The 13,666-nt window shown below is 39.2% G+C and overlaps 1 non-coding gene across 1 annotated transcript; it reads left to right on the forward strand.

Moving 5' to 3' along the window:
- The first annotated feature begins 13,355 nt into the window (after positions 1-13,355).
- LOC121231054 (small nucleolar RNA R71) lies at positions 13,356-13,462 on the forward strand. Its single transcript, XR_005929123.1, has one exon. It is a non-coding gene; the product is annotated as a small nucleolar RNA R71 (small nucleolar RNA).
- The last annotated feature ends 204 nt before the right edge of the window (positions 13,463-13,666 follow it).

Below are 13,666 nucleotides of genomic sequence, written 5' to 3' on the forward strand. Positions count from 1 at the left end.
ACACCCTCTTTCTTAGTCTGGATCGGCAAAAGTCGAAAAGCCGAAATGCCGAAAACCGGTATTTTGTAGATTTGCGAGTGTGCTAATGCTCGTGAGGTAAATCGATTAATGTTTTGGTAAGCTGCAAAATTTGGACTGCAAAGTGCATGATTTCTGTGCCCTCGATATTTTTGGGCTTAATGGGCCAAAATTGGAATGATGGGCCAATGGGCCCAATTCGGTAAGAACCCTTGGTACGTGATTCTGTTAGTACGTGAAAAGTAGGAATATGCATGAAAAACCCTAAAATAGATAAATTACTAAAATACCTTTAAAAGTGGAAAATTTACAGTTTTACCACTAGTAGATAAATTACCGAAATACCCTTAGGGTTAAATTGACCTAAATGCATGTTTAACTGTTGTTATTTACTGCATGCCATGTTGTTATTATATGATGCATGGGATTGGGATATTGACGGAGGAAGTACTGAAAGTGGCTTGTCCACGTACTGGAGGCTTTTCCTCAATTTACTGTTAACTGAGCAGCAAGGCTGCAACTGTGGAGTGTTGGGCTGGGTGGGTTGAGCTATTCCCCACATGGAGTGTAGGGCTGGTACGGGTGGAGTGTAGTGGTTGGTGGGTTGAGTAGTCTCCCCAAATGGGCTTGCATATGTTATTGATGTTGCATGTATTTTAAAATGGGCCTTTGGGCCATACTGTTATCTGAATAAGGGGCTAAGACCCAGTTTATTATAATCTGAAAAGGGCTCTGGTCCAATACCACTGTTACCTGAATGGGATTAGGCCCAATAGGCTTGAGCTGACTTTGGCTTTGAATGGGTTTTCCTTACACACTGAGTTTCCCCAAACTCACCCATTTTATTTTCATTCACGCAGGAAATCCCCAACCATAGTGGGCTTGGAGCTGTGAGGGAATTCGGAGTGGCCACCCGTTCTGAAAGTTTGGTTTTCTTCTGGTGAACTGGACATCCTATTATTTACGTTGAGGTTTGGGTTTTTAAATGTAATAAGGCCGCATAATTATTTTTTATGGTTTTAATATGTATTACTAAGATAGGTATTGCTTATTTTAACTATTGAAATTGGATAGCTTTAGGGCGCATTTTAAAAAAAGAAAAAAACAACAACAATTGATTTCAAAATAACACGACAACAAGAAAAGCTTCCGCAATGAAAGTATTTTCCAAAATTAATCACTTTTCCTAAAAAATGACTTAATCAAATTGGTTTCCTAGAAATATACATGACGTTAAGGTGTGGTAATGGCGGTGTACATGTCTAGGATTGGATCCGAAGGGAGCTTGGTACTTAAGTAGTCCGATAGACTCACCTCCTCTTTTCTGGTTTCCTACCTGGTGCACAGCTTCCATTCACTTTAACCAATAATGAAATTATCTTTTAAAACACTAAGTAGGTTTTTCTGGATCAACAATATAAAATGTTTTGAACGCTTCGATATGGCATGTCGGATCCGGCCATAACGTCTGGGCCGGGTTTGGGGTGCTACAATCGATTTTGGGTAGGTTATCTGTAACACCCCTAACCTGGCCTCGACGCTAATACCGGGTACGAGGCATTATCGTTCACAAATCACATACACACGTACAAGTCGGATCATACGAGCTCGTTAAAAATTAAAACTTTTTCAAACTTTGTCTAAAACTTCTAATCATGGGCCAACAAGGCCCAAAACATCTCTTGGAAACCACTCGGGTCCTTTAACCAACATTAGGAAAATGACCTTTAAAACAAGGCACACGCCCATGTGGATGGACAACATGCCCATGTGGAACTTGAACATGGTCGTGCTGATGGCCCGTGTGGCGCACACGACCTAAGCACCTAGGGATACGCCCATGTCCCTTACCCGTGTAGATTTATTTTTCAATTCGAACCTACAGGGGTTTTCACACGGCCTTGACACGCCCATGACTCAGCTGGTGTTCGAAAACCTTGACATTCTATTTTTGACGTCAGTAATCCTTAAGGGTCACACGGCCAAGGCACACACCCGTGTGCTAGGCCGTACCCTTCACACGGATAAGACACACGGTTATGTCTCTGCCCGTGAGTTTACTACCATGCATACTGACTTGCAAATTTAACGTGCAAGGGACACACGGCCAGACAACACGCCCATGGGGCTAGCCGTGTGTCTACCCGTGTAGACAAAATAGGGCTATTTACCAAGCCTTTTTGCCACCCTTATTTGCATCGACCTATATAACATCTAACATGACAAATCCACGAACAAGACAAAGTCTAATCAGCCACACAAGGCATTAACCCATTCATGAAAATATCATCATCATTTTCATATATCAATAATGAATATTAGCCATTATCCAAGGCTGTATACAAAACCAAGGGGTTCATCTCAAGCTAACACCTTGGCTAAATTAACATTGACACAAAAATCAAAATTCTAAGCCCTATACATACCATACTCAAAATAATAAAACCAACTATACCAAGTGCTTTGGTTGATAGTGTGATCGATGCCTCCGATGTCCAATGATCCTCGAGCTAATTAGGCGGCACTATAAGAAAATGGAAAGGAGAGGGAGGAAGCATAAAGCTTAGTAAGTTGCATGCAAATAAATATAATGACAACTTCACCATTTGATACGTGATATTCGTGACAGGTTTTAAATATTTATAATGAATCTTTCTTAAAACTAACTATTATCAAGATGAAGATAAGTGTACCTATCGAACAGTAGTATAGCTTTGCAAGACTAGATTATCGAACCCAAAGGAACTAAAAGTACTAGTATCAACTTTCTTTTTATTATCTAGCCTAAAAAAATGGTTTTGTTTATCTAACTAATTAACTAAACTAAGAAATCACAGAAAGAAAATTTAGGGAAAATACTTTTTGGAAAACTCAATTGATTAAGACAGTACCTAAGGAAAAATCCACCTAGACTTCACTTGTTATTTGACTCTGGATCGGACGATTTATTCATTCAATTTGTTCCGTAGAGATCCCTAAGCTATACTATTATCTCTCTCAAGACTAACAACGTCTAACCCTAGATTTAATAATTGAAATCTCTTTCTAATTAACGCCCTAGGGTTGCATTAACTCGATCTATGGATCCCTTTGTTAGGTTTCACCCTAATCTGGCAAAATCTTGTCACCTTAATCTGGAAAAATCTTGTCACCCTATCTCTAGGCGCACAGTCAACTCCGCTTAATTATGACAAATTTACTCTTAGACAGGGTCTATTCCTCCTCTGAATAAGAGCTTAAATTGAATCAATATCCTAGAATATCAAAACAAGAATTAAGAACACATAATTAAGAACAAGTTAAATATTTATCATACAATTCAGATAATAATAACAAGATCCGTCTTAGGTTTCATCCCCTTTAGGTATTTAGGGGTTTTAGTTCATACTAATGAAAGAAAACATCTCAAAAGAATAAAAATAACAAAACATAAGAAAACCCAAAACTCTTGAGGGAATTTGAAGGGAGATCTTCAGTCTTGATGATGAATCTGGCTTCTGAGATGGATCGATCGGCTTTCCTTGAGCAATTCCTTGCTTCCTCCTCTGCCTCCCCTGTCTAAGTGCGTCCTCAGGTGTTTTAAATAGGCTTTGGAATGCCTAAGAGCCCTCAAAAGTCGCCTTTTCCGAATAGGACTCTGCTTGGGCTCGACAGGGACACGCCCGTATGCGATTACTGCAGGCCGTGGTCATGCCTATTAAATAGGCATGGGCATGTGGTCTACCCGTGTGAGTCGTGCTTCAATTCTGCCAAATTGACACGGCCGTGTGGTCTACTCGTTTGAGGAAGTCCAGGCCGTGTTGATTTCGTATGTTGGCCCATTTTCTTCGTTTTGGCCCGTTTCTCGTTCCTTTCACTCTCCTATGCTCACCTAAGTATAAAACATGAAATTAAGGCATTAGGAGCATCCAATTCACCAATTTTAAGGAAAAATCATCCATAAAATGTGCTAAGCATGGGATAGAAATATGTATAAATTACGGTTTATCAAATACCTCCATACTTAACCATTTACTTGTCCTCAAGCAAAATCCTCAACTCATAATCAAAATAAATTCTTATCAACTTATAATTTCTATTGATAAAATCTCAAAATAAGCCATAGGTAATCATACATTGAAAATTCAACTGAAAGAACATCAAAGTTTCAAACATTCCAAGTTGAGCATTTTATCATGAAAACATAGGTGTCTCCCCTCATCTAAGTAATTACCTTTGATTCAAAATATCACAAAGTTTCACATCCTCACTAAAGATTCACTCAAATCACTCGAGGTGTTTAAGGACAATAAATGAAGCACTCAATAGTCAATAATGAAAAGTCATTACCATAGGCTTGTATGAAAATCAAATTTCCCCCACTATAAATTGAGATGAAACATTAATCAAAAGGTCTTTAGAGGGTTGTAACGTGGCTTTGGTTAGAGGGTGTGGTCACAAACTGAAAGAAATGATTAGAATCGAGATTGAATTGAAAAATTGCCTAACTAGAAAAATGACTAGTCATCAATTGCGTACAACAGAGCTTTTTCTTAGAATATAGAATTTAACTTCTTTAACTCAGAAGATCACTACTACTAGTATGTATACATGTATATATATATATTTAGGAACAAGTCAAATTACAAAATAGAATAAAACATAGCTAAGCAACTATTCCAACTCAAATCTCGACAAAAATAGGGATCAAATTAATTTAGGGGATTTCAACAATAATGAGTTATGGGTTAATATTGAGGGTAAATCAATGAATGGGTTGTTAGGCTCAAGGGGGTTCACTAAGGGTTAGTTGTGAATGTAGGCTTTTATGGAGTGAGTAGGTTAAACTTAAGTGCCTTTATCATTTTGACATATCAAATCAAATGGTGTGGTCTTGACATGCATAATCAAGCAAGTTCTAGAATAACAATTCAATACTGACGCACTCATAATAAAAGTGAGCATGAAAGAAATAATAGATGCTCTAAAGGCTCAAGATCTCATGAAAATTATGGCTTTTTGATGTTTAAACTTGTGAATTCCAACTCAAAATAATACCTAAACTTGGGGGAACAACCTAAAAATTTTTAATTCTTCAAAAATCAACTTATCATGCTTGATTCCCTAATGTCTTAAAGTTTAAACAATCAATGCATAAATGCCTATGTTTTAATTCAAGACATATCAATAAAAATCATAAGTTAATTAAAATCCATTCTAATAATGATATGAGTGATTCACGTAAGAAGAAGATAGAATTCAGGGATTTCAAATGGTAATATAAAAGACCCCCCACACTTAAGATGTACATTACCCTCAATGTACAAAGGTAGATATATTGAAAAAGATAGATTTATAATCATAAGATAGGGAGAGAAGTGAGACTTCCTGAATAATGAATGAACTCCTTGAATTTGTGTTTTGGAGAATAATCGGCGTGAGATTGGAGGAGGATACTCTGGTGGTGGTAGAGGTTGGGTTCCACAAATGCTGCACCAAAAGAATATTTTATCTCAAGTTGGCTATGGTCGTGGTCGAGCAGGACATGACAGTCGTGGAGAACCTTTCCCAGTGGAGTTTTGAGTTCCTGAGTAATAGTGAGCTTTGGAATTCATGGCGGCGCACGGGCGTGGCAGGAGGCCATGTGAATTTGCAGCAGCTAGGGTTAGGGATTTTCGGTGAGGGAGATGATGAATAGTGAAAGGTATTTATAGATTTTGGGACACACGGCTAGGGAACACGCCCGTGTTCCTCAATTTTTGCCCGTGTGATTCGCGAATTTTGAATTTGGGCGCATCTAATATTTGACCCATGCCTGTGTTCCTTGGGCGTGTGGGTGCACACGGCCGTGTCGCACAGCCGTGTCTGTCTTCGTTCGCTTCTCTCACGCCCGTGTATGTAGGCCTATGCCCATGTTAATCTAACAGGTTCGACCATGGGTTCTAGACACGAGCGTGGCGAATGCCCGTGCAATTTTCTCAGGTTCAACCACGATTCTAAAACACGAGCGTGTCGCACGCCTATGTTGTTTTGGCTTGTTCACCCACGGTCCTAACGCACGGCCGTGGCGACTTATCACATCCTGTGTTGGGGAAAATTTTGCCCTATTTTCACACGGCCTAAGGCACGCCCGTGTGCCTGGCCGTGTATGCTTTAGAAAGCCTACGTTTCATGAGTCGGTTAGTATGTTAGATGTTAAAACTAAAATTTAAAGAAATTAATATTGTTAGTGATCGCATGATTCGTAACAAGTAATAAATATTTATAATGAAGATCAAACCTAGACTAACTATTATCAAGACGAAAAGGCAAGCGCACCTATCGAACAATAGTATAGTAATGGCAAGACCGAGTTATTGTACCCAAGGGAACCAAAAGTACTAGTAATAACTATCTTTTTATTATCTAACCTAGAAATAAAGAGGGGTTGTTTATTAAAATAATTAGCTAAAATAATTAACTAATTAAACTAAAGTAAAGAGAAAAGTTGGAAAAAGACTTGAAGAAAATTAATTTGATAAAGATGACACCCAATGAGGAATCCACCTAGATTTCACTTGTTATCTGACTCTGAACCAGACGATTTATTCACTTGACTTGATCCGTAAGACTCCCTAACCTATGTTATTATCCCTTTCGAGACTAATAACATCTAACCCTCAGTTGAATTAATCAAAATTTCTTTCTTAATTAAAACCCCTAAGGAAGCAGTAAATCACTCTATGGACTCCCATATTAGGTTTCACCCTAATCCGGCAAAATCTCGTAACCCTATTTCTAGGCATTCGATCAACTCTACTTAATTATGCCAAATCTACTCTTAGACAGGGGCTTTTGCTCCTCTACATAAGCACATCAAATTATGAATTAATACCCAGAATATTAACTAAAGCATTAAGAACACATAATTAAAAACAAATCAAGTATTTATAATATAGTTCAGATAATAGTAACAAGATCCATCATAGGTTTCAACCCCCTTAGGTATCTATGGGTTTTAGTTCATAATAAGATAAGAGTACATCTCAAAAGTATTAAAATAACAAAACATAAAGAAAACTCTAAAACCTCTGAAGGAATTCTGAGAGAGATCTTCAGTCTTGGGATAGTTTCGACTTTTGGGATGGATCATCTGGCTTCCTTCAAGTAATTCCTGGCATGTGGTTCTGTATTCCAGAAAAATTCTAGAAAAGGCCCTCTTTCTAGGTCATACTTAGGGTGTTTATATAGGCTTTGGATTGACTTTCTTCCTCCCTAAGTACTCTTTTCTGTGTAAAATACAACTTTTTGAAAAAGGGACACGCCCATATGCCAGGGCTGTGTGGCGTGTTTGCCAGGCCGTGTTCGATCCGTTAAATTGCACACGGCCGTGTGGGTCAATGGCCAGGCCGTGTGAATCGTGAGAGCCTTGGCATGTGAGCAGTCTGTGTGGCAAGGCTTAGGCCGTGTGAATTCTCGATTTGGTCCGTTTTGTCCCTTTTTAGCTCGTTTTTGGCTCCTTTTGACTCTTGGTGCTCTCCTGAGTACAAAACATGAAATAACCGGATTAAGAGCACCAAAATCCTCAAATCTAATAGTAAACATCCATAAAGATGCTAAGTATTTAGGGTAAAACTATGTATAATTTGGCGTTTATCAAATACCCCCACACTTAAGCATTTGCTTGTCCTCAAGCAAAACTCTCATTTACTGCTAGAATTTATTCCTCTCAATCACATAACCATTACTGATAATGTTACAAGTTATTACACAGAAAATCATACAGTGAGAATTCAACTATAGGGGCATTAAAAACCTCAAACAATCTAAATCAAATATTTTGATAATAAAATCATAAGTAATCTCCTTCCTCTAAGTAATTAACTTTAGTCCTAAATATACAAGAGATGACATCCGCACTAAAGATTCACTCAAATCACTCAAAGTGTTTAAGGTTGAAGATTAAGCACTCGATTGTTTAACATGAGAAGTTATTACCACAGGTTTGCATGAAAATCAAATCTCCACCACTTGTAAATGATATGATACACTAATCAAAAGGTCTTTGCATGGTTGTAACGAGGTTTAGGTTACAGGTATGGATACAAGCTGAAGAGACAAAGGTTAGAATCGAGATAATTTCAATATATTACCCCACTATCAAAAACTTAATTACTGAACCACAAACAAATATCTAGAACTATATTACATGAGCTCATGGCAACTTTAGCTTGCTGAGAATTACAATAATAATACTGAGTTTTTTTTAAGAACAAATCAAGTCAATACAATATAGAAATGATACTTCATGATTCAGTAACAAAAAATGGTGAACATAGTGAGGTAAGAGTATTAAATTTAATCTTGATAAAAAAAAAGAAGGTAAATTAATTAAGAGGATTTCAAAAATAATAGGTTAATGGGTTAATGATGAAGGTTAATCAATAAAAAAAAGTTAGTAGGCTCAAAGGGGGTTCACTAAGGGTTTAACTATGTGGGAAGGCTTTTTATGGAGTAAATAGGTTAAATCCTAAGTGCTTTTATCATCTCAGTATATCAAATCATACATGTGATCTCGACATGTATAATCGAAGCAAGTTTTAGAATAACAATTCAATGTTGACACACTCAAACCACAAAAAAAGTGAGCAAGAAAGAAAGCTATATGCTAAAAAGGCTCAAAAATCTCACCAAAAATTTAGGTTTTTGATGTCATTCCTGTATACTTAAGATTTTAAGATAATACCTCAATTTAGGAAAATAGTCTAAAAATCTTAGTTCTCAAAATATCATCTTATCATGCTCAATTCTCTAATGTCCTATAATCAAATAATCATGCATAATTCTCATGGTCTAATTCATGACATATAAACAATAATTATAGATCAACCAGAATTCATTCGATCAAGATTATGAGAAAATCACTTAAGCACAAGACCAAATTCAGGGATTTAAGAATAATGCAAAAAGTTAGGTTTCATGTTTTCCCCCTCACACTTAAGATGTACATTGCCCTCAATGTACAAATATATATTACTCAAAATAAAGAAAATCATAAGAGAAAAGGAGGTGAAACTCCCTGTTATATGGATGTGAAGCTTGATTTTGAGGCTAGAGTGTTTGGGGAAAGTAGTAGCTGCCATTATTCTTGGCTAGATGAAGAAATTGGGTCGTTAAACATGGCATTAGTTTTGTATTGTTCCCTATTTGTTTCCTCAGTCCGTAAAATATTCCTAGCAGCTTTGCTTGGAAGTCTGTAGAATCATGAAGAGCTTATTAAGAGTTGGTGTGGAAGAGAGCGTAGTGGGATTACTTGTTAGAAATACTAGAAAAATGAAGAAAGTAAAATTTACTAATATAAATATGTCTTTCAAAAGAAAATAAAAAAAAGAAAAAGAAAAAGAAAAAGAAAAAGAAAAAGAAAAAGAAGAATAAAAAGATAAGAGGATTCAATGATCCTCGTCAGTGGGGCCATCAGGTGGTGACGTTTGAGTGGCGATGTAAAAGTGCTGCCACAGCTGCTGCATCATGGCCTGCATGTCGTCCATCTGTCTATCATGTTGCCGATCTCGCTCGTGAATTATTTTGAACTATGTAGTGCAATACTACTCGAAGTGAGCGAGTCGGTCGGAAAGGTGTGCCAATGAAGTAGCCGCATGAACTGGTCGTTCCCTAGGTGGCGTGGTCGAAGGCTCATCGTGCTGTGGGGGAACATCATCAGGAATGTCCCCAAGATCCTCCTCGTCTATGGCATGAGTGAGACAGTACTGAGGAGGATCGGTCCCACGTAGGCGCTCGATCATCCTCATGTGTAACATAGTCGTGATACCCTGTGGGGACGTCTGACCTATCAGTGTAAGCGCGGATGACTGGGCCACAGTGTTGAGAAGGCTGAAGTGTCTGGCAAGGCACGTCTCGTAGGGCCGATAGAGATTACTCCCTTCCGATACCGCTCGGTCTGATGGTGAATGGCGAAGGCGATGAAGTATGCCAAGTCAGTCACGTGTGCATTCGCCATGCACCATAAATAGTAGGCGTCGTTGGTGTTGACAACGCCGGTGCTTTCTCTCCTTCCGGCCAAGGTGTGTGCCAATATGGCATGGAGATATCGTAGGAAGGGGGGAGAGCTAAGGCCTTCGAGCGGTTGGGGTCGTAGGTGGAAGAGAGTGGTGCCAAAGCCTTCCAGCACAAGGAGGGAGAAATGTGGGTATTGCATGGTAATGCATTCATGTCCTCCTCCTCCATAAACTTATCAGTGTAAAGTCCCAGAGTGACTCCAAACTCTGGGACACCCATCGCGCGAACTAGACCGCCTAATCGGAAATGAATGGTGCCTGGATCTTCATTGTTCATCATCACCACCTGTAAATGAAAAGTAGAGCATAATTCTAAGGTTAGCTCTAAATAAGTGGGCTCGATAATAGCAAAGAACCGTTCCCATGGGTCTATGGACAGGAGGGCGCGGATGGCATCAGCTAGCTGGACTTGCTTTACAGCAGCCCAGTCAATGCAGCGACCTGTAGTGAGGGGTCATGCGCGTAGTATCTGAAATAGCTCCTCCTGCGATGCTTGTGGAAACTCAAGGAATGGGTGGCAGACTTCAGCTGTAGCATGTATCGAAGAAGAACCCGGTTCCCTACGTCTCTTTGAGGATGAGACTGCGGCCTTCTTGCCTCTCGATGATGACATAATGGACCAAAATTACTGTAGGGCGGCGCACGGGTGTGTTGATGGCGAGCACGGGCGTGGGGCGTGAGTGTACAGCCGTGTGGAGGAAAAATAGAGGGAAAAGAGAGGGCAAAGTGATGATTGATGCAGGGGGAATGGATTTGAGGGTGGTTTAAGGATTGGGGAAGTGAGAATCTGGGGAATGGTAGCCGGAATAGGGATTAAGGAGTGGGGAAGGGTAGAGTTCGGCTAGGGTTTTGAAAGGAAGAAAAAGATGAACAGTGGTTTGCTTATATAGGGAGGGTCACACGGCCTAGGGCCACGCCCGTGTACTTTGACAGTGAGCCCGTGTTTTTCAAATTTTTCGATTTAAGTCGTGCCTGGCTAGTATCCCACGTTGTGTGTCTTGGGCATGTGTGGCATACAGCCATGTCGCACGACCGTGCCTAGCTTTGTTCGCTTCTCCCACGCCCGTGTGTTAGGGTACCACGCTCGTGTATTGTTGTCCACGGCTTAACGACATGGATGTGTCTCTTCCCCTATTTTGCCACTGCTTTAGGCACGCTCGTGTGCCTGGCCGTGTGTGCTAAAAAAATTTGCAATTCAAAGATAAAGTTAATAATTCAAAGTGTTAGAAACTAAAAATAAAGAAATCAAAATATGTTAGTGCTCGGGTTGCCTCCCGAGAAGCGCTTATCTATAGTCTAAGCTCGACTTACCTCTCTAGTGGATGGTCAGGGTGGTTTGAGGAATTCGTACTCCTCATTCCTGTTATTAGCCTTGAAAAATAAGGTTTTAGACGAGTATTGTTTACCTAAAAGTGCCGAACTTGGGGTGACTTACCTCAACCGTACCGAATGGGAAAATACTAAGTACCGTAAGAGGGGTTTCTTCATTTGGGTTGGTATTAACAATGTGAGGGTCCGCGGCATCTAGTAAGACTTTATCTCCAACCTTAAGTAAATTTAGGGAGGTATCGAGCTCATTTTGGCATAATTTTGGTTTATCGTGTGTTCTCAGTTTATGTGCTCGCCATTTATCTAGCTACTCTATTTGAAGACTTCATTCCTTATGAGTGTCTTTGCTCTCTACATGATAATAGTGCACTGTCTCCGTTGTCTTGGTTCGAGGAGGTTCCTGCAAGGACGATTGAATATTAGTTTTATCATCGACAGGTTTTATAGCATTATCTTGAGGTTTAGAGGTTTTGACTGAGTTGCGTGCTTAGAGTGTTACTGCGTCGTCACCTGCACGAAGTGTTAGCTCTACTGTGCCTACATTAATAATGGTTCTGGCAGTTGCTAAAAGGGGTCGTCCTAAAATTAAAGGTACCTCGTTATCCTCATCCATATCTAAAACGACAAAGTCTACTGGGTAAATAAATTTATCAATTTTAACGAGAACATCTTCAATAATACCCTTAGGAAATCTAACTGTTTTGTCAGCCAATTGTATGCTCATCCTAGTCTGTTTGGGTTTACCAAGACCTAGTCATTTAAACATTTTATACGGCATGACATTTATACTTCCCCCTAGATCAGTTAAAGCATTATTCACAGATAAACTACCAATTAAGCAAGGAATTGTAAAACTCCCTGGATTTTCAATTTGTTAGGTAGCTTATTCTTTAGAATAGCTGAGAAGACTGCATTGAGTTCCACATGCGATATAGTGTCCAATTTTCTTTTATTGGTCAGAAGTTCCTTTAAGAATTTGCTGAGTTAGGCATCTGTGAAAGAACTTCAATAAAGGGTAAGTTAATATGTAATTTCTTTAAGAGTTTGACAAACTTACCGAATTGTTCTTCTGTTCTGTCTTTCGTTATCGCTTTAGGATATGGCACACGAGGTTCGTAATACGTACTTACCTGTTTAGGATTATTATCATTTACCTCTTCTCGACCTTTGTTCATCGCATTGTCTTGCTGTAATTCTGGCTCAGGTGCAATGAATCCTTCCTTATCTTGAGTACTAATTGCATTGAGGTGTTCCCTCGGATTAGGTTCAGTATTACTTGGTAAGCTACCTTGTGGTCATTCAGAGATTAGTTTGGATAGCTAGCCTATCTGAGTTTCGAGTCCTTGGATCGATGCATGTGGATTCTTAAGTGATGTCTCGGTATTTTGGAAACGAGTTTCTGACACCGAGATGAATTTAGAAAGTATCTCTTCAAGGTTTGGTTTCTTCTCTTGTTGATAAGGTGGCTGTTGAAAACCCTGAGGATGTTGTGGCTTTTGATTCCCTTGACCACCCCAGGAGAAATTTGGGTGGTTCCTCCAACCTGCATTATAAGTATTACTGTATGGGTTATTTTGAGATCGAAAGCTATTGTTACACATATAGTTGACTTGTTCTTCTTCAGTTGTAAGATTAAAGGATTGGTATTCTATATGCACACCTTCGCCACTTGAGTCACACCTCATTACTGGATGTACCTGCGTAGAACCAAGTAAACTGTTAATCTTTTTATTGAGAAGTTCTACCTGATTAGAGAGCATGGTGACCGAATCGATGTTATAAACCTCGGCTGTTTTCATTGGCTTTGTCCTCATAACTTGCCACTGATAGTTATTCAGTGACATCTCCTCTATAAATTCATAGGTATCTTCCGGTGTTTTATTATTGATAGTTCCGCCAGCAGCTACGTCAACCATTTGCGGAGTCGAGGGATTCAAACCATTGTGGAATGTTTGTACTTGTAGCCAAAGCGGTAACCCATAGTGAGGGCACCTTCTCAGTAAGTCCTTGTATCTCTCCCATGCATCGTAAAGTGTTTCTAAATCCATATGCACAAAAGAAGAGATATCATTACGTAATTTAGCCGTTTTAGCCGGCAGAAAATATTTTAGTAAAAATTTCTCGGTCATTTGTTCCCAAGTAGTGATAGACCATCGTGGTAACAAGTTCAACCACTACTTAGCTTTGTTTCTCAGTGAAAAGGGGAACAACCGAAGACGTATGGCATCATCAGAAACGCCATTGATTTTAAATGTATCGCAAAATTCCAGAAAGTTCGCTAAGTG

This window comes from Gossypium hirsutum, chromosome A06 (assembly GCF_007990345.1).
Source record: "Gossypium hirsutum isolate 1008001.06 chromosome A06, Gossypium_hirsutum_v2.1, whole genome shotgun sequence".
In the NCBI taxonomy this organism is placed as follows: domain Eukaryota; kingdom Viridiplantae; phylum Streptophyta; class Magnoliopsida; order Malvales; family Malvaceae; genus Gossypium; species Gossypium hirsutum.